At 40.9% G+C, this 27,983-nt stretch overlaps 1 non-coding gene across 1 annotated transcript; it reads right to left on the reverse strand.

The window, feature by feature from the left end:
* Positions 1-6,824: 6,824 nt before the first annotated feature.
* LOC125999708 (small nucleolar RNA SNORA22) lies at positions 6,825-6,954 on the reverse strand. The gene has a single exon (XR_007492188.1). It is a non-coding gene; the product is annotated as a small nucleolar RNA SNORA22 (small nucleolar RNA).
* Between the last annotated feature and the right edge of the window lie 21,029 nt (positions 6,955-27,983).

Consider the following 27,983-nt stretch of genomic DNA (forward strand, 5'->3'; position numbering starts at 1 on the left):
ATAGAGTCCACCTGGCCCCCACTTCAGGCCGCCTAGGCCAGCACCCAGGGGTGGTCTTTTGGCAGGGTGAGAAACAGGGGGAAGGATGGGGGTCTGACAAGCCTCTGAGCACCCCCCAACCTATGGAGAAGGCCTCCAGCATGGGGCCTCCACAAACCCCATACCTGGCAAGAGCTTGCCTCCAGAATGAGAAAAGGATCTGGAAGCAATATATCAGCCCGCCCTCCTCCACAATCTCCTCCACTAGTGTAGTGGTGGAAGCCTGAGGACCCCTATAGAGTCCACCTGGCACCCACTTCAGGCCCCCTTGTCCGGCAACTGAGGAAGGCCTGGAAACCAGGCTAGAAACAACAGGATGGCTGGGGTCCTGCCAAGACTGCCAGCACCCCACAAGCCAGGGAGAAGGTCTCCAGTATGGGGCCTCCCCAAGCCTTATACCTTGCAAGGGCTGGCCTCTAGAATCAGGGAGGGATCCGGAAGCCATATATGACTGCCCTCTCCCCAAACCCCTTCCCAGTGTAGAGAGGGGGGTAGCCTGAGGACCACTATAGTGTCCACCAGGCACCCATGTCAGGCGCCATAGGCCGGCACTCAGGGATGGCCTGGAGGCCAGAGGAAAAAGAGTGGGAAGTCTGGGGGCCTGCCAAGCCTCCCATCACCCCCCAAGCTAGGGAGAATATCTTCAGCCTGGGGCCTCCCCAAACCCCATACCTAGGAAGAGCTCACCTCCAGAATTATTCAGGGATCCGGAAGCCAGAAATCTGCCCGCCCTCCTCCCCAAAGCTCTCCCCCAGATTAGAGAGGGGGTAAGCCTGAGGACCTCTATTATATTCACCTAATACCAGCTTCGGGCCCCATAGGCCGGCACCCAGGGAAAGTCTGGAAGCCAGGGGAGAAAGTTGGGGACAGTGGGGTTGTGTGAAACCTCCTAGCTCCCCCAAAACTAGGGAGAAGGCCTCCAGCATGAGGCCTCCCCAAATATCATACCTACAAAAACTGTCCTCCATAATCATTGAGGGATCCAGAAGTCAGATACCTGCCCACTTTCCTCCCCACGCTTCTTCCCCAGATTAGGGGGGAAGCATGAAGACTCCTATAGAGTCTGGCACCCACATCAGGCCCCCTAGGCTGGCACCCAGGAAGGCCTGGACATCAGGGGAGAAGCCAGGGGATGGCTTGGGGCCTGCCAATACTGCCAGCAACCCCCAAGCTAGGGAGAATGCCTCTAGCATGGGGCCTCCCCCAAACCTATCCCTGGCAAGAGCTGGCCTCCAGGATCAAGAAAAAATCTGGAAGCCAGTTATCTGACTGCCCCCCTCCCCAAACCCCTCCCCAAGAATAGGGAAGGGGGAAGCCTGAGGACTTTTATATTGTCCACTTGGCACCCACTTCGGACCCCCTTGGCCGGCTCCCAGGGAAGGCCGGGAAGCCAGGGAATATAGAGGGTGATGGCTTGGGGCCTGCCAAGCTTCCCAGCACCCGCCAAACTCAGGAGAAGGCCTCTAGCCTGGGTCCTCCCCAAATACCATACCTGGCAATAGCTGGCCTCCAGAATCAGGGACGAATCCGGAAGCCAGATATCTGCCCGCTCTCCTCCCCAAGGCCCTCCCCCAGATTAAGGAAAGGGGGGAAACAACATGTAGTGTTCACAGCTTAATCTTATGTTCCAGAAATTGCTGTTAGTACTGCTTGGGGACTATATATGGTTCTAGCAATCAGGAAAGAAATCAAACACTTTAACCACTAAAATATTCAGCTGTCCCCTGAGATTATTCTTTTTGTTTTCTTGTCTATTTGCAGGCCCCATTCAAAAGTGCTCACTACTTACTCGGTTTCTGTCCAAAGATCATTCCTAGCAGTGTTTAGGGGTCATATGCTATGCCAGGAATAGATGTAAGTTAGTACATGGCTTTTTCCTAGATTATCTCTTCAGCCAATCCAGTTTTTTTTAAAGTAATATAGGTTTCCTGATCAGTGCAGGAGATTGCTGACGATGACCCCTGCATACATAATCAACTTAATTCCATCAAGGTTCACAGGCCAAGTAAGCAGTCCAGCCCACAAGGAGGTAACATCTCCTGCCTGGGACCTTTATAAAGTCTCTGCATCCTTCCAGTTTTGACATTCTGATCTTTGCAGGAGACTGCCTAGGAATACCCCAGCGAACTTAATCAACTTAAATCTATCAAGGTTCCCTGGCAAGGTAGGAGTCCTACCCCACAATGTGGTACCATCACCTGCCTGGTGCCTTTATTAGGCCTTTGCGTCCCTCAATTTTTGGCTTCCTGATCCTTGTGGGAGACTACTGAGGAAGATCCCAGCAACTTAACCCCATCAAAGTTCACAGGCTAGGAATCAGAGAAGCAGGGAGGAGCACTGCTGAACTGTTTTGCTATGTAGCCACATGCATCTCCTAGCCCCTGTGCCCCACAACAACACACAGTAAAAGCTATGCTACAAGTGTGTCAATGGGTAAAGAATGCAGGACAACAGCATCCATAGAGAATGAAGAAGATAGTTATGACCTAGATATTACCAACCACATAGTTAACCTCTCAGACAAGGAGTTTAGAGTAGTAATATGGAGGATGCTGATAGAACTCAAAGAAATAATAGATAACACAAAGATAGTAATCAGAAAAGTCCAAACTGAAAAAGACAGGACGAAAAAACTGAGTAGATGAAATTAAAACTCAATGGAAAGCCTCTACAAAAGATTAACAGCAGCAGAAGACAGAATCATCAAGCTGAAAGATAAGATGCAGAACAACTCCATATAGCAGAAGGGACTGGAAAAGAACCTTAAAAATGATCAGACAATGGAAAAAAATGCTCAAAGAATTTGAGCAGATGAAAATAGAATTACTTGACAAGTTAAACAGAAACAACACAAGAATCATTGGAGTCCCAGAGGCCCAGGAAGAAAATCAATCCCCAGAAAGAATCACTAGTCAAGAACATCATTACAGAGAAACTCCCAGGTATAAAGATGTCATGCAATAAAATTCTGTATGCCCGAAGAGTACCAGCTAAAAGAGACCCAAGAAAAGCATCCCAAGACATATCCTAGTCACAATTACAAATCCCACAGATAGGGATAGAATACTGAAAGCAGCAAGATCAAAAAGGGAAATTGCATTCAAATGAGCATCCTAAAAATTTATAGCAGACTGGTCACAAGAAACCCTCAAAGCCAAAAGGCAGTGGTGTGCGGGGTCCTGAAGCCCCCCAGGGGGGCCCGGCCAGCAGGAATTAGCTGGGAAGGCTTCTCAGACGACCGCATTTCTATTTTGCTGAGTAGAAGCACAACCACACTGTAAAAAATCTGAGAGAGGTTAATAATAAAGACCCAAGGCAATGTCTCACTGCTCAAAGGCGACTTTATTGGGATACAGCTCCTTCTTATATAGAGAAGGAGAAGGGGGCAGTACAAGGGTGATGTCAATCACACTTTTGGCATGAAAATTACTTCATTATTCCAAATAAGGCAAGTGGGCAATACTTCTTGCAGTATCCATGGAAACATCTTGTGTCCTTCTAGCTGCATTCCTAACTGCTTAACAGATATAAGGTGGGGGCAATGTTCTTACAGAAATAATTTTGTACAGACAATGTAACATATACACATAATAACTGCCTTGTTGACTCCGGAATGTAGTTGAGGGAGTAAGACCTCATTTCTGGGAATGGTACTGGGCTGTGTTGCTCTCCTCCGGGCTACAAGATTAATTATCTCCTGCAGCTGCACATTTCTTTCTCTTTGGCTCAAGGACTTACAGCAAGACTGCATGTAGCCTTTAGGTGAAAGGCTGGAATATGGCAGAAAGAACAGCAAAATGGCCTCAAACAAGTCACAGTCTCCAACATCTCCCCCTTTCTCTTCTAATAAAAGAAGGAAAGTCGTGAGCGGGTGGTAGAACCGTGTCTTTGGCTACAAGGTTTGACCAGGTTGGACACGGCCAAAGCCGCATTTAAAAGATGGCTACAAGCGCTGTGGGTGTGCACAGAGATTATGCGTTGTAGCCTTTTAGGGCCGTGCCCTAACTGGGACCTTGCTAATCCCGTCGTAGGTGTCTCCACAGCCGAGAGCACAAGTACCGGAGCGAGCTCCGTTTGTTAGCTATGCGCTCTATCTCCTGAAAACTTAGTGGCTGGAAGGGCGGCTTGGTGACTAAAGCCAAGTTTTTACAGGAGTCACGCGGGGTTAGATGCTGGTAGTTAACCTGAATAGAGGTTTTTGCCTTTTCATCTACCTGGTTCTTAACAAGGGCAGTAAGTTTGCGGAAAGCCCATGGGTCAAAGGAAAGGAGCAGCATGAGGCTAATAAGAGGGCCCAAAATAGTGGACAGTAATGTAAGTATCCAAGGAGAAGAGAAAAACCAATCCCGGTACCAACCTTGTTCTTGGTCAAAATGTTTCTGGAACTCCTACATACCGTTACCAATACGTAGAACACTATCCCTAACTAAACCAGTTTTGTCTTTAAAAATACAACATTGTTCCTTGAGGGCCACACAGACTCCCCCCTCTTTCATAAGGGCGAGATTTAAACTACGACGATTTTGAAGCACAACATCTGCAAGGGAACTAACAGTATCTGTGAGAAATTGCAGACTAGTTTTGATTTCATTAATGTTTTGTTCTACTGCTTGAGTAAGAGTGCGGAAATTGGATTGAGAGGATACAAGAGAGTAGATACTAGTGCCAGCGCCAGTAGTGGCGCCAACAGCAAGGAGGACTGCAAGGGTAACAGTTGTAAAGGGCTCGCGACGTAGTTGAAAGACGGAAGGATAAGAGTAGGGGTTGAGGAGAGAAGCTAAGCTAACAGCGTTTATAATTTGGGTTTGTGAGGGCTAGAGCAGAGGCATTTATAAGATTTAAAATAACTTGAGAGGAGGAGGATGGGCCAGAAGGCAGAGTTTGTAGCTTACAACTTGCCCAACAGTGAGTTGATGACGCTGAGGCTGAACTTTCAAGAGAAGAAGTTTAGAGTCATTGGTGTAGATAGGAGATTTAAACGTTGTGATGCTTTTATAAAATGGCGAAACTGGTGAATTGCAGAGTCAACAGTGTTTATAGCTGGTGTTGGAGAGCGCTTGGGCAGAGGCATTGACCATTTGCAGGATGAGGTTTAAGGTGGAAACCGGACCAACAGGTTTGATGGTTATTTTAGGCATTAACAAAGCTAAAACATAATAATTATGATAAGCAAGAAACATTTCAGTAACAATATGGGGAGAAAATTTAGTGGAGCAAACAAAATAAGTGGAGTTGGGGGCTTTAATGAAGATGTAAGAGTTGTTAACAATAATGGTTTGATTGCAAATGTTTGATTGTTGAACAGGCGGGCACATATATGGTTTGAGTAAGCAAAGTTCCACGACCGTGACTTGTTTGCAATGGAGGTTGTTGGTGGCAGTGGTGGGCATCCAAGGCAGCTAGGCAGAGTGTTTAATTCAGCATTGCCAAAGTTGGAGTCTGTCAGAAACAGGTTTGCAGGAAAGGCGGCTGGCAGGAGGGGTGACAGGCTTTTTTGAAGTAGATGAAGAAAGGACTGTGGAAGGCTGCGGAAATTTTTTGTTAGACTTCGGAAATTTTTTTGTTAGACTTCAGCATTTAAAAAATTTTTATAATTAACAATTGTCAATTTTTTTAAAAAACTTTTAAACTGAATATAAATGATTTTTGTTAAACTTTTTAGTTATTATTTTAAAGCTAGATGCTATTTTTTAGCCATAAATACATATTCTATAGGCTTGAACTTACACATAGCAGGAAAGTTGGGTGACTGCAAAGTCCAGAAATTCTCCAGGGAAAAGTTATCCCTGATGGCCATTGAGAAATCTGGGGTTTGCGATCTCGCACACTCTCCGTTATGTTCTTAGAAGGACAAAGCTAGCTTAATATATAATTTCTAACACATGATTTTTAGTTGCAAGATGCTAGTTTGTAAACTGACCAGACTGAACTAGGTTGAAAAAATTAATTGAAATTTGAAAAATGGATAAGGCTTTAAAAATTGTATATTACAAAATGTAGAGATAACAAACAGATAAAACAAAACAACACTAAACACAACATTTTACACTTGTGGCCACTTTCATTCATTACAATAGACACATAAACAGACAAAAGGATTGATTTAAGACTTATTTATAAAAAATTGACAAGCGCTTTTAAATATTTAGCTAGCATGTTTGTGAGAAGAGAAAAAAATTTTTGTAGAAAAACTTTATTAGTTTTGAGAAGTACTTAATGTAGATGGAGTGGAACTTTGCTGAAAATAAATTTTAAGGTTTAGATTTAACACAAAACATTTTTAAAACAATTTTAATTTGAAGTTTAAAACATTAAGTAAAATGGTTAATGAGCACTGTAGAAGGAGTCTTCACTTTGAAGTATGAAATGATTTGCTGTAAATGAATAGGTTTTCTTTAAATTGGTTTTGCAGTAGAACAGTAAGACAGCTGCAATAAAGTGTTAAAATTTTTATGATTAAACACAATAGCATGAACTATGATTATTAAAGGTATAAAAAACTGATTTTAAAAAACAAACAACTGTTTTTACTATGAAGACTTTAAGTGAATAATTTGTAAAAAATATTATATACCAAATTAACTAAATGCTTAGATTATTATAAAATATAGTTAAAGACATCTGATGCATTTACACACTTAGAACTTAAGACTAAAATTATATTTAATACTAGTTAATTTGCTTATAAAGTTTAGTTACTTTTATATATTACTTATAAAATTATATATAATATATTTTTCATTTATATTATTTTTTTTACTGCGACACAAATATACAGATTTATATAATGTGCTGATATTTTGAATGCACTTAAAATAATAGTTTTTTTAATGCAGAAATAAAGAACAACTATTGCTGTAGCACAAAGTTAAAACTAAGGGTACTATAAAGCACACCTAGGTGTTTACTGTGCATTAAATTAACTATATTGTTTAAAAAGGCTAACCACATTATTTTTCACATAATTTTGTAAATACTTTAAAAATTAAAATAAAACTTTTAATAGAAATATAAGACTTAATTTTAACACTTTTGTGTTCGTTTGGATTTTAAAACACAAAGAAGTTTTTTTTTACCAATATTTTGTTATTTGTAAAGTGACAGAATTATGACCTTGCTTTAAAATTTTGTGAGAGGCATGAAAAAAAAGTTTATTGCTCTTATCTTCCTGTTGCTTTTTAATGTTTTAATAATTACTTTACACCACTTAATGCACTAAACTTAATAACACATATTTGACAAAGTGTAGGGCTGACAAGGTGAAGCAGAGTCTTTCACTGATAACTCGGGGAGGGGCTAGCACAGATAACAGCAGGAAGGCTAGAGGCAAATTTTTTACAGTTAGCAGGGTGTAATGATATAGAGAAAAAAAAGCAATCTTTTAAGATTAATTACTAATTTATTGGAATTAGAGGGAATGGCAACTGAAGAGGGGAGTCTGGGTTGCAAAGGCACCATGGGGATTGATTTGAGAATATGCAAGAGATGCCACTTTTCAGATTTCTTTTGAATAACAAAGATTGGGTATTTCAAGGTGAATTCGAAGGCTTAAAGTGGGAGTGGCAGGGCTTGAGCTGGCTGTTTCCCAAAGCTGGCAGGAAGGAGGCTGAAGGAGGCTGAGGGCTGGTTTGAGCAAAATGTACTAGCAGATGATACTTTGTAATTATTTTGCTCACTGTGCTCTTAGAATTTTTTGTAGGCACTGCAGCAGTTTCTGTTTTATGGCAGTCAGCCTGACTTTTATTAGTTTGTTTCTTTGAATTCTCAAGAGGGGGGGCCTGACCGTGGAATACAGTGGGCAGAGGACAGACAACTATAGATTTAGGAGGGGGGGGAAAGCCTGAAGGGCAGAAACTTGTGAATTAAGAGAAGCAGTCTGTTTTTGAAGGCTTAAGATTTGTTTAAGATCTTTAATTAGGCCACGTAGTTTCATATCTATAGCTTTAAGAGGGGGAGCGGTGAGAGGAGGGAATTTGCTATGGTTAGGGACTGAGCATCCAGGGCATTTAGAATTTTTCCTCTGGGGCGGGGACTAGTGGGAGGCGTTTGAGAAGAGAGCAGCAGCAGAGGCTACTGAGCAGGCGGGGGAAGACTTTTTTCATTAGGGAGAAAGACAGGAAAGGTAGCGCTGGTTTTTGAGCCAAGAGCATTATCAAGTTTTTTTTTTTTTTTTTTGTTTTTTTTTTTTTTTTTTGGTTTTTGGGTCACACCTGGCAGTGCTCAGGGGTTATTCCTGGCTCCAGGCTCAGAAATTGCTCCTGGCAGGCACAGGGGACCATATGGGGCGCCGGGATTCGAACCGATGACCTCCTGCATGAAAGGCAAACGCCTTACCTCCATGCTATCTCTCCGGCCCCGCATTATCAAGTTTGTTAGAGAGGTGAGAGACCATGGATGTAATTGTGGTGAGTTGGGAACTTAAGTCAGAAAAAGGGGGGGGGAGAAAGCAGCTACAGTTTGTTGCCGGTGTGGGGGAGCTGCTGGAATGCCAGCTCTGGGGAGCGACTTCCAGGCACAGAGGGCAGCAAGAGCCATGTTGGCAAGCTGGGACCTGGAAAGTGTGTGCTGTACTTTTAAGGTATGAAAAGAGGCGAGGCCAACTATAAGAGCTTAGAGATCAGGATTTCTGCCTATCTGAAGGGCTTTGCAATGGAAAAAAAAAGTTAACTTCTCAAGAGACAAAGAGTTCAGCTTTTAGATTTTAAGCAGGAGAGCGTGTAAGGGGCTTGGGGGCCATAGGAGGTTATGGCTTGAAATGGCTCTTTGAGGCTTTTTCAATTAAAGGCTTTGTATTGTTGCAATTGCTGGTTAAGGAGGGGAGGGTGGTGAGGGGAGTAAAGGTTTTGGTGGAACAGGGACGGAGCTGAGGCTAGGGAAGTGAAGGGCTGTTTAGGATTTTGCACAGAGGGTGCAGCGGCCTCTTCTGTAGGGGTCTGGGTGCATAGAGCAGAAGCATGGACAGAAGTAAGGGAGGGATATAAATGAGAAGCATTAGAGAGATCTTTAAGAGCATTAGTTACTTTGGAGACAAAGGTAGAAGAATCAGTGGTGGAGGGAGGACAAGGGGAAGTTCTCAGAGGGAGAAGGGAGATGAGAGACAGAATTAGAACGAGAGGGAGTCCTGGAACACTCACGGGAGACTTGTTGTACATGAGATTCAACGGCATGGATGATGTCTTTGGCGGTTCCGGCATTTTTAGTTACAATGATATCTCTTAACAGGCTCCAATATTGGAACATAATTTTTTCCTTCTGTGAATCATTATTATTTACAAAATAATCACTCATTTCATGTCCTACTTTGTCCCAAGTGGACGCAACAATTTCTGGACAGGTAATAATAAACCAATGACATACATTATGAATAAACATAAGAAAATTACAAATATTCTTTTTGGTAACCTCTACATGTCTGGCTTTCAACTCAGACTGAATATCAATAATGAATTTAAGTTCAGTACTCAATGAAACACCCATGGTAGCGAATCCAATGGGTGAGTACTCAATGCGGCACCCATGGTAGCGGATCCTATGGGTGAAGCCCCAAAAGCCAATCAGGGGCGGCGATCAGAACGACTGGAAAAAACTGCAGTTTAAATTTTTGATTAAGGCTAACTCGTTTCAACGCCTACCCTGATGAGGTATATCCTGCGATTTACGAAACAGCTCCGGACTCGCCGACCTGTAGTCGTTCGGAGTGTGGTGGTGGTCTTCGAGCCCAGCGTTGGGCGCCAAAATGCGGGGTCCTGAAGCCCCCCAGGGGGGCCCGGCCAGCAGGAATTAGCTGGGAAGGCTTCTCAGACGACCGCATTTCTATTTTGCTGAGTAGAAGCACAACCACACTGTAAAAAATCTGAGAGAGGTTAATAATAAAGACCCAAGGCAATGTCTCACTGCTCAAAGGCGACTTTATTGGGATACAGCTCCTTCTTATATAGAGAAGGAGAAGGGGGCAGTACAAGGGTGATGTCAATCACACTTTTGGCATGAAAATTACTTCATTATTCCAAATAAGGCAAGTGGGCAATACTTCTTGCAGTATCCATGGAAACATCTTGTGACCTTCTAGCTGCATTCCTAACTGCTTAACAGATATAAGGTGGGGGCAATGTTCTTACAGAAATAATTTTGTACAGACAATGTAACATATACACATAATAACTGCCTTGTTGACTCCGGAATGTAGTTGAGGGAGTAAGACCTCATTTCTGGGAATGGTACTGGGCTGTGTTGCTCTCCTCCGGGCTACAAGATTAATTATCTCCTGCAGCTGCACATTTCTTTCTCTTTGGCTCAAGGACTTACAGCAAGACTGCATGTAGCCTTTAGGTGAAAGGCTGGAATATGGCAGAAAGAACAGCAAAATGGCCTCAAACAAGTCACAGTCTCCAACAGTGGTGAGATATAGTGACACAACTCAACGAAATGAATGCTTCGCATAGAACTGCACCCTGCCAGACTCACTTTCAGGTTTGAAGGAAGTATACATAGCTTCAAGGATAAACAGCAGCTCAGAAACTTTACAGACTCAAAACCATCTTGAAAAGAAAAACTGAAAGGTCTACTTTAAGACAAGACCAAGCAACAGACACAACAAACTTCTAAACAAAGATGACACTAAATTCCATGAAATTCTCTCTCTTAATGTCAATGGACTAAATGCACCAGTTAAGAGAAACAGAGTGGTAAAATGGATCAAAAAGCTGAAGCCAACATTCTGTTTCCTACAAGAAACACATCTAAGTACTCAGAACAAACATAGACTCAACATAAAAGGCTGGAGGAAAATCATCCAAGCAAACAACTTCCTTAAAAAAGCTGAAGTGGCCATATCAGTATCAGATGACACAAATTTTAGACTCAGAAAAGTTGTAAGGGACAAAGATGGTCATTTCTTACTAATCAAAGGATATGTACAGTAGGAAGAAATCATTCTCCTAAACAAGCAAAATATTTAATATAATTGTTGACAAACTTGAAAGAAGACATCAATAGTGACACAATAATGAGAGACCTCAACACTGCCCTGTCACCCAGGTTAACCAGACTGAAACCAAATAGGATACTAGCTTTAAAATTAGAAATGAAATAAAGAGGATTATATATGGCATATATATGGCACTCCATCCCCAGAAAATTGGATATACGTTCTTCTCCAATTCACATGGGTCATTTTTCAGGATAGACCACCTACTGGATATAAAAATATGTTCATAAAATCAAGAGACTAGAAATTATACAGACTACCTTCTCAGATAGCAAAACACTAAAATTAGAAGTAAAATACAAAGGGTCACAGAAGAAAAACTTTAAGCCCTGGAAATTAAACAGCACACTGATGAACAACTGGTGGGTCAGAGATGAAATCAAAGAGGAAATCAAACATTTCTGTAAACAAATGACAATGAAAGCCTAAACTATCAGAATTTATGGGACACAGCAAAAGAGTAATTAAAGGAATATCTATATCTTTGTAGGAACAAATCATAAAGCTAGAAGAGGACTACATAAATTGTTTAATGACACAGCTTTTAAAAGTAGAAAATGATCAACAAAAGTAGCCAAAAGTAGTAAGTAGCCAAAATTAGCAGAAGAAAATAATAGAGTTTAGAGAAGAAATCAATGAAATAGAATAAAAAAAATTTGAGATCAATGAAAACAAAAGTTGGTTCTTTGAAAAAATAAACAAGATTTATAAACCACTAGCTAAACACAAAGAAACAGACAGAGACAAATTTAATAAGCCACATTAGAAATTAAAAGGATAAGATCACTACAGATACTGCAGATACTCCATCCGGGGATGGAGGCACACCAGATAAAGTGTCAGTCTCAAGCAGATAGAGCAGGCAGAGAGGACATTTGAAAGAGCTCTCCTGAGATTCAAGGATCCAGCAAAATTCAGGTAGCTCCACCCGTTTGAGTCAGTCGACTCACCTCCAAGGAAGGGGAGCCCTCCAGCGATGGACCCACACCAGATCAAGTCTCAGGGAAAGCAGGCAGAGCAGGCAAAGAGGACAGTAAAAACAGGGCTCCTGAGCTTCAAGGACCCAGCACATTTCAGCTGGCTCCACCCTTTTGGGTGGTCGACTCACCTCAAAGGATGGGGAACATCCTGTGATAAAGCAAAAGCAAATCAATTCTCAGACACAGAGCAGGCAAAAAAGATAGTTGAAATAGGCTCCTGAGCTTCAATGACCCAGCACAGTTTAGGTGGCTCCAGTCATTGTGGGCAGGTGAACTCATCTCCAAGCTAAGGGAACACTCTTTTAATAGAGGCACAGCATATCAAGTTTCAGGACCAAGCAGGCAGAGCAGGCAGAGAGGACAGTTGAAAGATGTCTACTGAGCTTCAGAAACCCAGCATAGTTCTGCTAGCTTCACCCTTTGTGGGCAGGTCAACTCACCTCCAAGGAAGAGGAGCACTCCGGAAATAGAGCCACCCCAGGACAAGTCTCAGGTGCACGCAGGCAGAGAGGAAATTTGAAAGAGGTTTCCTGTGCATCAAGAATCCAGCAGAGTTTAGCTGGCTCCACCCTTTTTGAGCAGGTCGACTTACCTACAAGGATAGGGATTACTCAGGCATTGGAACCACAACAGATAAGTTTTGAGGTGCAAGCAGGCAGATCAGGCAGAAGGGACAGTTGAAAGAGGACTCCTGAGCTTCACACACCCAGCACAGTTCAGCTGGCTCTACCGTCTATGGGCGGATCGAATCACCTCCAAGGATGGGGAGCAGTCCGGCGATTCAGTCACAACTTATTAAGTCTCAGGCTCAGGCAGGCAGAGCAAGCACAGAGGACAATTAAAAGAGGTCTCATGGGCTTCAAGGACCCAGCACAGTTCTGCGAGCTCTACCCTTTGTGGGCAGATTAATTCATCGCCAAGGTAGGGAAGCCTTCCAGCGATGGAACCACAGGAGATCAACTTTCAGGTGTAAGTAGGCAGAGCAGGCAGAGAGGACAGTTGAAGAAGCACTCCTGAACTTCAAGGACCCACCATAGTTCAGCTAACTCTACCCATTTTGGGAGGGTCTTCTCACTTACATTTAAGGGGAACCCCAGGAGATGGAGCCACAAGAGATGAAGACTCAGACACGTGCAGGCAGAGAGAAGAGATTATAGAGGTCTCCTGAGCATCAAGGACCCAGCACAGTTTAGCTGGCTACACATGTTTTGGGTGGGTCGACTCACCTCCAAGAAGAGAAGCCTCCAGCGATAGAGCCACACCAGATCAAGTCTCAGGCGCAATCAGGTAAAGCAGGCAAAGGGGAAAGTTGAAAGTGATATCCTGAGCTTCAAGGACCCAGCACATTTCAGGTAGCTCCAGCCTTAATGGGCGGATTGACTCAACTCTAAGGAAGGGGAGGACTCTGCAGATAGAGCCACACCAGATCTGTTCTCAGACGCAAGCAGGCAGAGAAGCTGAAAGGATAGTTGAAAAAGGTCTCCTGAGCATCAAGGACACAGAAGAGTTCAGCAGCTCCACCTGTGTGGGCGGGTCAATTCATCTCCATTGAATCAAAACCCTCCATCAATGGGGCCACTCCAGATCAAGTCTCAGACGCAAGCAGGCTGAGCAGATAGAGAGGACAGTTGAAAGAGGTCTCCTGAGCTTCAAAGAACCAGCACAGTTTAGCTGACTTCACTTTGTGGGCAGGTCAACTCACTTCCAAGGAATGGAAGCCCACTGGTGATGGAGCCACACCAGATCAAGTCTCAGGTGCATTCAAGTAGAGGGGGGGGGGGAGAGAGAACAGTGGAAAGAGGTCTCCTGAGCTTCAAGAACCGAGCAGAGTTCAGCTGGCTCCAGCCATTGTGGGCAGGTCGACTCACCTCATTCAAAGCAGAGCACTCTGGCAATGGAGCCACACCAGATCAAGTCGCAGGCACAAGTAGGCAGAGACGACAGTTGAAAGATGTTTAGTGAGCTTTAGAAACCCAGCAGTGTTCAGCATGCTCTACCTTTTGTGGTCCGGTCGACTCAACTCCAAGGAAGAGTAGCACTCCAGGAAATGTAGCCACACCAGAACAATTCTCCGGCACATGCAGGCAGAGAGGAATTTTGAAAGAGATTTCCTGTGCATCAATGAACCAGCAGAATTAAACTGGCTCCACGCTTTGTGACAGGTTGACTCACCTCAAGAACGGAAATGGTACCACAACAGATCAAGTTTTAGGTGCAAGGAGGCAGAGCAGGCTAAAAGGACAGCTGAAAAATGTCTCTTGAGCATCAAGGATCCAGCATAGTTCATCTGGCTCGATCCACTATGGCACGTCGACTAAATTCTAAGGAAAGGGGGCCCCTCGGAGATAGAGTCACACCAGGTCTAGTCTCAGAAGCAAGCAGGCAGAGCAGGGAGAGAGGACAGTTGAAAGAGGTCTCCTGAGCTTCAAAGACCCAGCACAGTTCAACTGACTCCACAATTTCTTGGCGGGTAAACTACCTCAATAAAAAGGATTCTGTCCGGAGCAGGCAGAGAGGACAGTTGAAAGAGGTCTCCTGAGCTTCAAGGACCCAGCACATTTCAGTTGGCTTCAGCCATTGTGAGCAGGTAGACTCACCTCAAATGAAGCAGAACACACTGGCGATGGAGCCTCAGCAGATAAAGTCTAAGACACAATCAGGCAGAATAGTGAGAGAGGACAGTAGAAAGAGGTCTCCAAGCTTCATGGACCTGGCACAGTTCAACTGTCTCCAACCTTTTTGGGCGTGTCGACTCACCTACAATTAACGGGAGCTCTCTGGCAATAGAGCCACTTGATCCAATCTCAGACGCAAGCAGGCAGAACAGGCAGACAGGAAATTTAAAATATTTCTCCTGAGCTTCAAAGACTCAGCCAAGTTCAACTGACTCCATACTTTGTGGGCAGGTCGAGTCACCTCTGTATAAGGGGAGCCTCAGGCAATGGAGCCACAACAGATCAAGACTCTGAGGCAAGCAGGCAGAGCAGGTAGACAGGACAATTGAAAGCTGTCTCCTGAGCATTAAGGACCCAACATAGTTCAGAGGCTACACATGTTGTGGGTGTGTAAACTCACCTCCAAGGAAGAGAAGCCCTCCTGCGATATAGCAACACCAGATCAAATCTCAGGCGCAATCAAGCAGTGAAGTCAAAGGGGAGAGTTTACAGAGTTCCCTGATCTTCAAGGACACATCACAGTTCAGTTGTCTCCACTCTTTGTTGGCTGGTAGACTCACCTCCAAGGAAGGGGAGCTGCTTGGCGATGGAGCCACAACAGATCAAGTCTCAAACTCAAGAAAGAAGAGCAGACAGAGAGGACAGTTCAAAGAGATAACCTTTTCACACAGTCTCTGTTGTTGGTATCATGTTTCTGTATTAAAGATTCTGGAATCTGCATATCCTAAATTGAAGTCATGATGTGGAGTGTCTTCTCCTTTCACCTCACCATGAAAGGGCAATGCAGGAAGCCCTGTACTGTAAGCAGGTTGTTGTTAAGTCTTTTCATTGTTAAGGGAAGTCTCTTTTCAGCAGGACGATGTCTGAGCAGTGGTAGGGTCTTCCGTGGTAGAGGATTGCTTCCAGATGATGTTATAGACAAACCTCACAATTAAGGGGCAATACAGCAAGCCCTGTCCAGTAAGCAGGTCATTGTTTTTGTTAAGTCTTCTTAGTGTCGACTCACCTCCAAGAAGGGAAGCCTCCAGTGATGGAGCCACACCAGATCAAGTCTCAGGCGCAATCAGGTAGAGCAGGCAAAGGGGAAAGTTGAAAGTGATATCCTGAGCTTCAAGCACCCAGCAGATTTCAGCTGGCTCCACCCTTTGTGGGCAGATCGACTCACCTCCAAATATCAGAAGCCCTCCAGCAATGGAGCCACACCAGATCAAGTCTCAGGCGCAAGCAGACAGAGCAGGCAGAGAAGACAGTTGTAAGTGATATCCTGAGCTTCAAGTATCCAGCACATTTCAGCTGGCTCCAGTCTTTGTGGGTGGTTCAACTCACCTCCAAGAAAGGGGAGGACTCTGAGGATGGGGCCACACCAGATTTAATCTCAGTCGCAAGCAGAAAGAGTAGCAGAAAGGATACTTGAAAGAGGTCTCCTGAGCATCAAGGAACCAGCACAGTTCAAGTGGCTCCACCCTTTCTGGGCTGGTCGACTCACCACCAAGTAAGGGGAGCCCCTGCCTAGGCGATGGAGCCACACCAAATAGAGTCTCAGACGCTAGCAGGCAGAGCAGGCAAAGTGGAGAGTTGAAAGAGGTCTCTTGAGCTTCAAGGACCCAACACAGTTCAGGTGGCTCCACCCTTTGTGGCTGGGTGACTCACCTCCTAGGAAGGGGAGCATTCCGTGATGGAGCCACCCCAGATCAATGTTTAATCGCAAACTGTCAGAGCAGGTAGAGAGGGCAGTTGAAAGAGGAATCATGAGATTCAAGGATCCAGCACAGTTCAGCTGGCTCAATCCTTTGTGGGCGGATCTATTCACCTCCAATAAAAGGAATATCTCCAGCGATGGAGCCACACCAGATATAATCTCATATGCGAGCAGGAAGAGCAGGAAGAGAGGAGAGTTGAAAGTAGTCTCCTGAGCTTCAGAGACCCATCACAGTTCAGCTGACTACACCTTTTGTGGGTCGGTTGAGTCACCTCCCAGGGAGGGGAGCACACCAGCGATGGAGCCACACCAGAACAAGTCTCAGGCGCAAGCAGGCAGAGCAGGCAGAGAGGACAATTGAAAGAAGTCTCCTGAGCGTCAAGCTCCCAGAACAGTTGATCTGGCTCCACCATTAGTTGGCCGGTCGACCCACCTCCACAAAAGGGAAGCCCTCCTTCTATGGAGCCACACCAGATCAAGTCTCAGGTGCAAGCAGGCAGAGCAGACATAGGGGACAATTGAAAGTGGTCTCTTGAGCTTCAAGGACCCACTAAAGTTCAGTGGATTCCATCGTTTTTGGTCGGGTGGACTCACCTCCAAGGATCGGGACCCTTTCAGCGATGAAGCCACAGCATATCAAGTCTCAGGTGGTAACAGGCAGAGGAGGCAGAAAAAAAGTGGAAAGAGGACTGTTGAGCTTCAAAGACCCAGCACAGTCCAGCTGGTTCCAACTTTTGTGTGCGGATAGCCTGACCTCCACAAAAGAAGAACACTCGGGCGATGGAGACACACCAGATAAAGTCTCAGGCGCAAACAGGCAGAGCAGGGAGAGAGAGAATATTGGAAACAATTCTCCTGAGCTTCAAGGACCCAGCACAGTTCAGGTGGCTCCACCCTTTGTGGGCGGGTTGACTCACATCAAAGTAAGGGGAGACCCCAGCATGGAGCTACACAAGATCAATTCTCGGGTGCAAGCAGGCAGGGCAGGCAGAGAGGAGAGTTGAAAGAGATCTCCTGAGCTCCAAGGACCCAGGACAGTTTAGCTAGCTCCACCCTTTGTGGGCGGGTCGACTCACTTCCATTTAAGGGGAGTCCCAGACGATGGAGCCAAAAAATCAGATGCAAGCAGGCAGAGAGAACAGATTAAAGAGGTCCCTGAGCCTAAAGAACCTAGCACAGTTCAGCTGGCTACACATGTTGTGGGCGGGTTGACTCACCTCCAAGGATGGGAATCCCCCCAGTGATGGAGCCACACCAGATCAAGTCTCAGGTGCAATCAAGTAGAGCAGGCAGAGAGGACAGTAGAAAATCTCCTGAGCTTCAAAGACCCAGCACTGTTGAGTTGGCTCCAGCCTTTGTGGTCTAAACTCTAGAGTATTAAAAAAATAAAAGGAACAATTTCTACTCCTCAAGCTTTTATTTCTAATGTTAAATAGACTAATTTATAATGTTATATAAAGATCTAAAGGCTTTACTATTTCCATTAATATAAGTTTATTAAGAGTAAACACATGTTTACCATACCAAAGCTGTTATAAGAGGGCTTTGAAAACAATATACTGATATAATAATTTTAACTTTTGCAAAACAATTTGGTGTTGGTTTTCAAAACAGAATATTTATGAAGTTCAACTAATCACCAAGTAAAAATAAAGTTGTTTTCAGTGATTGTAGAGAATCTGGATGACTTACTGAATGTCAAATATATAGTCATTTAGTGGATTGACAAAAGGGACTCAATAATGAAAGATATTAATAAAGGCTATTTAAATAAATAAGCAAATTGCAGCAAGCCCCTCACTACACAAAGAACAACCAAATCCGGATTTGGGATCTTTGGGGAAATTTTATCTTCCAATAGATTCACTGAAAACCTTTAACAAATGTTCTTTTTTGGGTACTGGGAGGCCAATCTCTGCTGGGAGTGGCCAATGGGAAATGACTGCTGGAATTTGGAGGGCAGGAAGAGAGTCAGCTTGTAGTTTATTTAATTCAACTGCTTGGGCAGTGAAGGAGTTGGCTGTACCCTTCCATAGAAAACACTCATGCCAGGACCATACCTACAAGACTCCCTATCTGTCAGTTTCCACAAAGCCTTTCTCCTCAGGATTGCCAAGTCCCTGGTTCCTCACCATCCACATGAGCACTCTGAAACCTCTGAACACTTCTATTTTTATTCATATAATTTATTTACATGATTATTAATTCCATAAGCAATGTGTCCAAGCCATTTGTGGTAATCTGTGAGGAACAACCATCCTGTTTTGGACTGCTTTTTTACTCTTTTTTTCTAATAATATCCTTATTTAAGCACCATGGTTACAGGCATGTTTGTAGCTCAGTTTCAGTAAAACAATGCACACCCCCTTCACCAGTGCAATCTTCCTGTCACCAATGTCTCCCATCTCTTTCTTCCCATCACTTGCCTGTATTTGAGATAAGCATTCTATTTCTATCACTTGCTACAATCATCATGATAGTTGTTAATGTTGTTATTTCTCTAATTGCACTCACTACTCTTTGTGGTAAGCTTCAAAGCATGAGCTGGTCTTTCTGACTCTCATCCCTATTGTCTTTGGGTACGAATACCATACTGTCTTTTTTATGTTTTACAGATGAATAAGAATATTCTGTGTGCCTCTCTCACCTTTTGACTTATTTTACTCAACATATTCGTTTCCATAGCCATCCATGTATAGGAAACAATTCTATAGACAGTCTCACACTAAAGAAATCACTTAAGAATGCATTTTGCTAACCACCACTCTTAATTTTTCATTTTAATTTAACACTGTTAAAATCAGTGTTAGAGTTTAACTCTCTGAGTTTACTGTGTAGGTATTTGCACCATATATAATTCTGTCATGGTCCATTCAGGAAAAAAAAACATTGTCCATGAATTGTAGTAGTAAGAATTAAGAATATGGCACATCCATAATGGAAAAGAGTGAAAGAGTATGAAAAGTGTGGCATAGTCTATATACTTATTTGTCAGATACAAACTCCCAAAGCTAAGTCCATGCTGTTGGAGTCCACAGGGCCTTGCAGGTGAGACTCTGAAAAATATATAAGCCTTATTTATTAGGGAAGCTCAGGGGACTCTAACAAATATCTAGGCCAGAAGATAGATAAAGAGGAAGAGAGAGAGAACTGGGTTTGGGATCATCAAACTGTCTCTTCCAACTGCCAACTCTCTCTTCTTGCTCCTCCAACTCTCCTTTCCAACTGCGAACAAACTCTTCCCGCTCCTTCAACAGCCACTTCCAAATGCCATCAAACTCTCAGCTGTCTCTTCTAACTGCCAACCCTTAGTAGGGAGGATTTTATAGACTCAGCAGCCAATCATGATTAGGGTTCTTTTTAATTAAATTTTATTGTGACCAAAGTGAATAACAAATCTTTCATAGTAATATTTAGGTACATAGTAACAATGAATCAGGGCCATTACCACGACCAGAGTTGTCCTCCCTCTACTACTTTTTGCAGCATGTGTCCCATACCTCCCTCCTTTGCCCCTAGAGTGCTAGTATAACTGTTTCCATCTGAGTACAGCTTGCTGTAGATAGGGTATACTCTAGTATACTAGAGTGCTCTTATAACTATTCCCATCTGAGTACAGCTTGTTGTAGACTTTGTTCTTGTTGACTTTGGGTTTGGTGTATAAACTGATTATTTTTTTATTTTCATTCAATGTTCATATGGCTGTTTGGTCCTGGCACCATTCATATTTACTTTGTCCCTCAATTCATGAGACATAACAAGGTGATTCAAATTGTGTGGTTCTGTTTGAAGAAGATAGATAAAAAGACAAAAAGAAGAAAAACATAACAAAAAAAACAAAATAAACAATAAAAGTAAATTTAAAAAAGACAGTAATTACCAAAAACTCACCAAATAATAAACACAAGACTAAAAAAAGAAAGAAAAGAGAAAAAAGGAAAAAATAAAAAAAAGAAAGAAAAGGAAAAAACAAAGGAAGAGTGTTGGTGTGGCAAGGTTTAGTGCTTGATTTTTTTTTTTTTTGCATAGCCACAGTAAGTATTGGGGAAATAAGAAAGGGAATTCCCTTGGCCTAAGAGATACAGGGTTTCTCTGCCCTTTAAATACACTGCCATAAAAATAACTAATGACTCTATAAATGCTCATTATCAAACCCCAAGATCTTTTTATGGTTCCAGGAAAACTTCTGCTCATGTGGATGATTGAATCAGGCCTCTGTAGCTAGAAATTTTGATATTTGCACAGGTCATAAGATGAAATCTAGGATAGAGATTTTCTTTATGGTTCTAGAAGTTCTGTTCCATCATTGCTATTGTAACTAGTCTTCTGTAATAAGTGGTATTAGTTTGTGATCAGATTCTAGGCCGAAGCCTAGGAAAGAGTCTTTTAGTATGGTTCCAGAAATTCTGCTGTCACAGTCGTCAGACTCAGTCTTCTGGAATTAGAAATCTTGATTTTTATACAAGTGCTAGGTGGAAACCTAGGCTAGAGTCTTTCTTATTGCTCCCAGGATACGTTTTGTCCAGTCATGATTGTCAAAGTCAGACTTCTGTTGTTAGCACTCCTGGTTTTTTCGCAGGTCAAAGAATGACATGACTTCTGACTTTATCTTGCCATTAGGTGATGAGATAGGATAACCTGCTCTTAGATCAAGTTGTTTCCAATTCCTTGTTGACCGGGTGTCATATCAAAAATAGTGAAAGTTGGTGCCAGAGCCATATTAGGAATTCCCCAGGGGGGTTTGTGGTTCCTGGTGTTGTTGCAGGGTTCTATCTCTGATATCTGGGGGTTGAAGTTGGACAATCACTGTCCAATCTCATGGAGTCTAAGTTGGGTCCACATGACACATTATCAGGGTTGGAGGTTCCCCTGTATTATAAAAAGTATGGGTTTTATCCCTAGAAGATAATATCTTGTTTCTCTGCATAAGGTTTCCCCTTTTATAGTGTGCCTATACAAAAGTGAATGGTTTTATATTATATTGCTGGTGCATTTGGAGCTAAGAATGACAGGTTACACAATCTCTCTACCCTGGTTTTGACCTGAGCTTCTATCTCTGGTAAGACTTTTTCTTCAATGTCTTCGTACCAAGCAGAATGAAAACATGTGAAGTTAAAGGAAAATATATATAAAATAGAAGACATAAATAAAAATGAATTAAAAATTAATTAAATAAAAAGTGATGTTTATGCTTGGGAATAAAAACCCTAAGAGGTATTGTTATAGAAATATTAAACATGGATTTTACTGCGTGTTTTGGGGAGAGTCATGGGATAAAGTACTCTGGAGTCTTCATCATCAGCCTCCCTTAGGGATCAGGAAACCAAGAATGGAAGGATGCAGAGACTTTGTAAAAAAACACCAGGCAGGAGTCTGGTACTGCCTTGTGGGCTAGAACTTCCTACCTCACCAGCTACCTTTATTGGATTAAATTTGCTGGGGTTTTCACAGAGGCCTCCAGCAGCAATAAGGAAGCCAAGTCACCAAGAGTGATTTATTAGGGCATAGCAAGGTTTAAATCCTGAGCCTCACAAAATGACAACACCTCCCCCCCAAAAAAACCAAATTACCCCCCAAAAAAACCTTAAAATTGAGTTGTCATATGACCCAGCAATTCCACTTTTGGGTAAATAGCCCAAAGAAATAAAATATTCTTTCAAAAGGACACATCCACATGATTATTTTTGCTGCAATGAGTACAGTAGATAAGATGAATAGGTGTCCAACAACAGATAAATGGATAATAAAGATGTGATACATATATCAAATGAAACACTATGTCTGAGTCTGCAAGGAATCATGAAACCATACAATTTTCTACAATCTGGGTGCAACTGGAAGATTTCAAATTAAGTGAGGTAATCCAGAAGAAAACCTATAATCTGTGGTGTATCAAACTAAATAAATTAGGAAAAGTAATGTAGTAAATGTGGTTCCTAATCACCCTTGACCTCAGAGACTAGGAAGGAGAAGGACAGAGAATGAAAAAAAAAAAGAAAGAAGAAAAATGGAAATAATGGGGGACAGAGTGGCTAATTTAGGAAACTGGTGTAGATAAAAATCCAAAGAATAGACTCAACAACAACACTGCATATATGACATCTAAACTGCAGCCACAGAACTGTCAGAGTGGCAGGCAGGTGTGGATATTATAAAGTATTGAAGCACTGGTGAAGGAGTTGACACCTATGGGAGGGTTGGTGTTGAATAATATGCCTAAAACCCAAACTCAAACTTTGTATATAACTTCTTCCAAATTAAAAAATAAAACAAACAAACAAAAAACCAAAATGAATTGGGTACTTGAAGGGCCTGTACCAATTGGCCTTGGAAAGTTATTCTTTGTTCCTTCTCTATGGGAGTGCCAAAACAGTTTATTTAAAATGTTGGTTGTAGGCAGTATTTTTATGGAAATCTCACTAAATTTACCTATGATAGGGCTTCTTCCCATATTCAATCTTTTAAGAAATTTGAACTATCAGGACAATCCTTGAGGCAGAATATTCTAAGGAGAACTCCTTCAAGGTAAGGGGCGTTTCCCTTAAACTCTCTCTACTGCCTTATAAAATAAGGGGAACTTGTGGACCCGTACTGAATGCTAACAAACTTGTCCTAAAGCAGGCAAGCGTGTAATAAGCAAACACACACAAATAATGAGAAAAACTTACACAAACAAACATCCCACAAGTTGTCCAAGCTTTTGGTTTCCTGAGTAGCAATCACTAGTCCCAAAGGTTGACTATTTATTCAATATTTAATATTTTTTCATTTATGAAATATCACTTTCCCACCCAGGCTCCCAGCCATTGAACCCATGATTCAGTTGACAAAGACATTTAGGATTTTTAATAATCACAGTGACATCCAATATATACAAAAAAGAGCAGAGGGTGGGGGAAATATTTCATGGAGTCCTTTTGCATGTATCCAGTCAGTAAGTACCCTGAGAGAGTATGGTTAAAGAGTTTCTTATTCTAGGTTGTCCTCTACATCTAAATGACCCTAAATTGCTTTCAATTTATTCTTTCCTGGGCAAAAGCTTACAGCCCACTGTATTCTAAATCCATTGTATTCTAAGCCCAAAGCACTATGAAAATTTATTTTTTGTTAAGGGTATCAATTTCTTTAACTCAAAGTCCTTGTGTACATTGGCATTTCTTTCTGAAAGTATGAGACCTTAAGAACTCCCCACGCCTAATGCTTACTGCCTTTTTATCTAAAAAGATTTTGTCTATCCCAGCAGCCATTTTATTCCACTGTCATGGGATAAGAAAAATAAATGTGGCCAGAGTGAATCGATTCCTCTCTGTGCATGTAACCCATTAAGGTTCACTCCATGTGCCACTTAGAACATAGTTTGAAACAGATCAAATGTAGGTTGTTAGCATATATTCAAATAAATGTATCAAGAAGTTAAAATATAGGTTAGAAATTTTAAAATATCAGTTTTTTTCTAAAATGGTTAAGCTATCACAGAGATTGAATATGAAGATTAGTGAATAAAATACATATTATTTTGTACTAATACTGCTTTATCCATGCTCACTTCTTACTATTTTAATACACACGCTTTACTGTCAGAGTATACATTCAAGCTAAGAAAAAAAAACAGTCTCATATCTTTTGGATACAGAAGCTAAGAATTTTCTGTGGCAAGACAAATATATTCTATTAATCATATTTTGAACATTTAAAAATATTTACTATGACAATAATATTTCCACTTAGGGAGATTTATTTATAGCCCATGATTATTATTATTATTTAGTGTTGAAATATATGAAGTCCAACAGTCAACAAATTATTTCCCACGTCTATTGCCATGGTGTCATTCTTTCACGTAGGTGACATGGCTCTCTCCTGAAAGAGATTAGATACAACAGTTTTTTAAAAATGCTTTCAAATTAAAAGTATAAATCTGTGACAAATATTAGACATAATTATATTCAACATTGTCTAATAGATTCTATTCTTCTTAACAACAATTTTAGGTCTAGCCAATAAAAATTTGCCTTAATTATATATTCCCTTTATGAAGAAATTTGGTCTAAATATTTCTTCTCTTTAGGTGCTTGATGGTGCAACTCAAAAATTTGCAAAGAAATGTATGTTTTAGCCTTTAAAATACCTGACACACTAAAATCTTTCAATTTTTCAACTTTTCCTAAGAGAGGAATAAATAATAAATAGATCAGTTCTATTTCCTAAATTTTCTATGTGATATTAATTCAAACCTTTATTGGAAGCTTCCTACAACTCTGTACCCAGTCCATTTTTCCTCAGCTTCTAATCCTTTCACAAAATCCAACAAGAAACATGCAAAAATTCTATTTTCTTATTTTTTATAAATAAAATTTTATGCACCTAGATAATAACTTCATGTAAGCTAGAAATATGTTACTTTGGCATTTTTATAACACAGAAAAACAGTAATATAATTAAACAGTGCAGAACTTGTCTTTCAAGAGTGAGTTACTGTGTTTTTATCTTAGCACCACTAACTAAATAAATATAAATAAATAAATAAATAAATAAATAAATACTGACCCCCATATGCACTAATGTTGTGGATGTTTGCTCCTTCCCTCATGGTCTGATTATAACTGATGAAACCAATTAAAAACATTTTTATCAAAAAATATAACATATTACAATAAAACATCAAGACGTAGATGACAGTCATCAGTAGTAAGGGGATCCAGACTATTACAGCAATCTGTTGCAGAAGATCCATAGTTTCATCATCGATATCCATTTCCCTTACTAAATCCTCTACTATACTCAACGAAGGAGATCTCGAGAGTCAACAAATTTAACTGAACTTTCCAACTAGTCCAGGTCTTTCATGTAAGTTTAATGAAACACATATGCTTTTACATCACAATTAGCCCATAGCTCTATCCATTATCATGTCATTGGCTTGTAACTGGGGTAACCCTGTGGTGGCGCATGTAATTAGATGATGATACTCTAAACCTCTTTTCTACATAGTCTTCTATTTTTCTTACTTTACATTTTTTGTCACAAATATATTAAAATATTCGTATTCTTTATCTTGCCTATAGCTTTATAGCTTGTTGATAAAGATGTATTTATTTCAATCAATTTCTAGTTGATGTATACTGATTGAAAAGAATATTCAAAAAGTACAATATTGTGATTATACCACTTCCTGCCAACAGAATGGTTAAGTAAGCATACTTTAATTACTTACTAAGCTAATGTCCTTTTCCAGTACAATAGTTTTCCCTTTGTGAAATGCTTCTATGAATAAGCATATGTGACCAGGACAATTCAAATAGATTCTGCTACATTCTTTATGAATAAAATTAGTCATCATTTAAATAATCTTTATTTTTGTCTTGTTTTGGGGTCACACCTGGTCATGCTCAGGGGCTACTCCTGGATCTGCCCTCAGAAGCCGATATTGGCAGGCTCAGTGGAACATATTAGATGCCATGATTTGAAGTGGGGTCCAATTTGTGTTGGCCATATGTAAGGAAAACGCCTTACCGCTGTGCTATATCTCTGCCCCCATTTAAATGATCATTTATTTAGCAAAAAGCCACATAAGTTTTGAAATACAATGCATGTTCATCAATTTGTATATTGACTGCTGAAGATTGTCATATATTGTATGATACATATTGTGTGTGAACTCAATCATGAACAAATTTATATGTAAAAGCAACTGTAGTATGAACCACCTTGTGATCTGCTTAAGTAGAAAAATAGCAACCCTCTCAATGCTTTTCGATCATGAAGACATTTAAATAAGAAACAAAATTATAGTGTTTGAAAAAAATTCAAGTTGAAATAAATTATCTGAATAGTGCAATAGAAAATATTAGCAGAAGGATGGAAGGAACTGGAAAATGAAGTAGTACCCTTCAAGATATGGCATAAACCTCCACCAATAAGGAAGAGGCAATAGAATAGAGAATAAGATACATGAGTTATAAAAATAATTGGTAGAAGCAGTACCAATAGACATATGTAGACTATAATACCTAAAAATTTAATATATGGATTCTTCTGCAGTGTTTGAGACATTTCTAGGATAGGTCACATGAGGAAACACAATTTGATTATCTCTAATATTATTCAAATAGAAAAATTTGTTTACATACAGTATTGTTTGTAAATGTAAAATATATTTACATATAGCAATACTATGTTGGTAGAAACTAACCATAGACAGCACAAGAAATATTGAAAACCTAACAATGTAATCATAAAGAGAGTATTAAGGATAAACTTGAAAAAACAAAAATTCTATTTTTTTATTTTTAAAAATAGTGTATTTAAACACTATGGTTTACAAGGTTGTTTATAATAGGTTTTTTCCACATTTAAAATGTAGCTCATGTTTGAGTTTTACTAATAATGTGCACAAAAACATCACTTGTATGCATTTCTAACCAAAAATAATCCTTGTTTTTCTCTTGCCCCTCCCTCTACCCCCTCTCCTGCCTTCCTCTGTGACAGACATTTTTTTCACTATATCTCTGCCTGACTTTTCTTTTATTTCTTTTAGACATTTAATTGCAATGTTGTCACTGAAGGAGTATCATGCATATTACCTTGTCTTCACTCAGCAACCAATCGTAGCCCAGAGTGATAATTTTCAACTATAATTGCTATAGTGGTCCCTTATCTTAATCTAGTTGCATTCCTTCACTAATTGCAGCAAGATTCCTACCATGGAATGGTCCTCCTGGCTGACCTTTCTATTGCTCTGGAAATAATTTCCTAAATATGATTTTTTATATTTCACAGTTGAGTGTATTTATTTGATGTCTTTCCCTCTTTATAGGACTCATTTGACTCAGCAATAAATTATTTATAACCATCTATGTATAAACAAAGTTAGTTATTTCAATTTTTCTAACAGTTGCATAGTATTCCAGTGTGTAGATGTACCAGTCTCTTTATGCACTCATCTCTTGTCAGACATTTGGACTGTTTCCAGATTCTGGCAATTGTGAAGAGTGCTGCGATGAACATAGGAATGCAGAGGGCTTTTTCTGAATTGTGTTTTGGGGTTCCTAGGTTATATTTCTAGGAGTCGTTAAACTGGATCAAAAGGAAGTTTACTTGCTTGGAAATTTTTTCTGAAGAATATCTATATTTCTCTCCACAAAAGCTGCACTGTCAGCAGTCCAACCAGCAGTGAATGAGAGTATCTCTCTTCCCTTATCCACACCACCACTAGTTCTTATTGTTATTTTTGCTGTGTAACATTCTATGTGCTGTGAGAGAATTTATTTTTTGATTTGCAAAATTGTGATGATTAACATGTCTTTTGTCTATATTTATGTCTTTTTTGTGATAATGTCTGTTTATCTGTTTCATTTTTGAACATAGACAAATGTAATTATTGGTTAAGGTCTACCAGTGACAGAAAGTAACTACATAAAATAAAGTAAAAAACGTTCTAATATTGAAAACCTTAATATCTATTTTTCCCTAATTGCTATGGCAAGTACTTCTACTATATTAAATAAACATGGCAAGAGAGGGCAAACTTGTGTGTTATATCACTTTAGATTTCCCCCATTGAGTATGCTTGTCACACTCTTTTGTTAAATATCTCTGTCTAT

The sequence above is a fragment of the Suncus etruscus genome, chromosome X (assembly GCF_024139225.1).
Source record: "Suncus etruscus isolate mSunEtr1 chromosome X, mSunEtr1.pri.cur, whole genome shotgun sequence".
In the NCBI taxonomy this organism is placed as follows: domain Eukaryota; kingdom Metazoa; phylum Chordata; class Mammalia; order Eulipotyphla; family Soricidae; genus Suncus; species Suncus etruscus.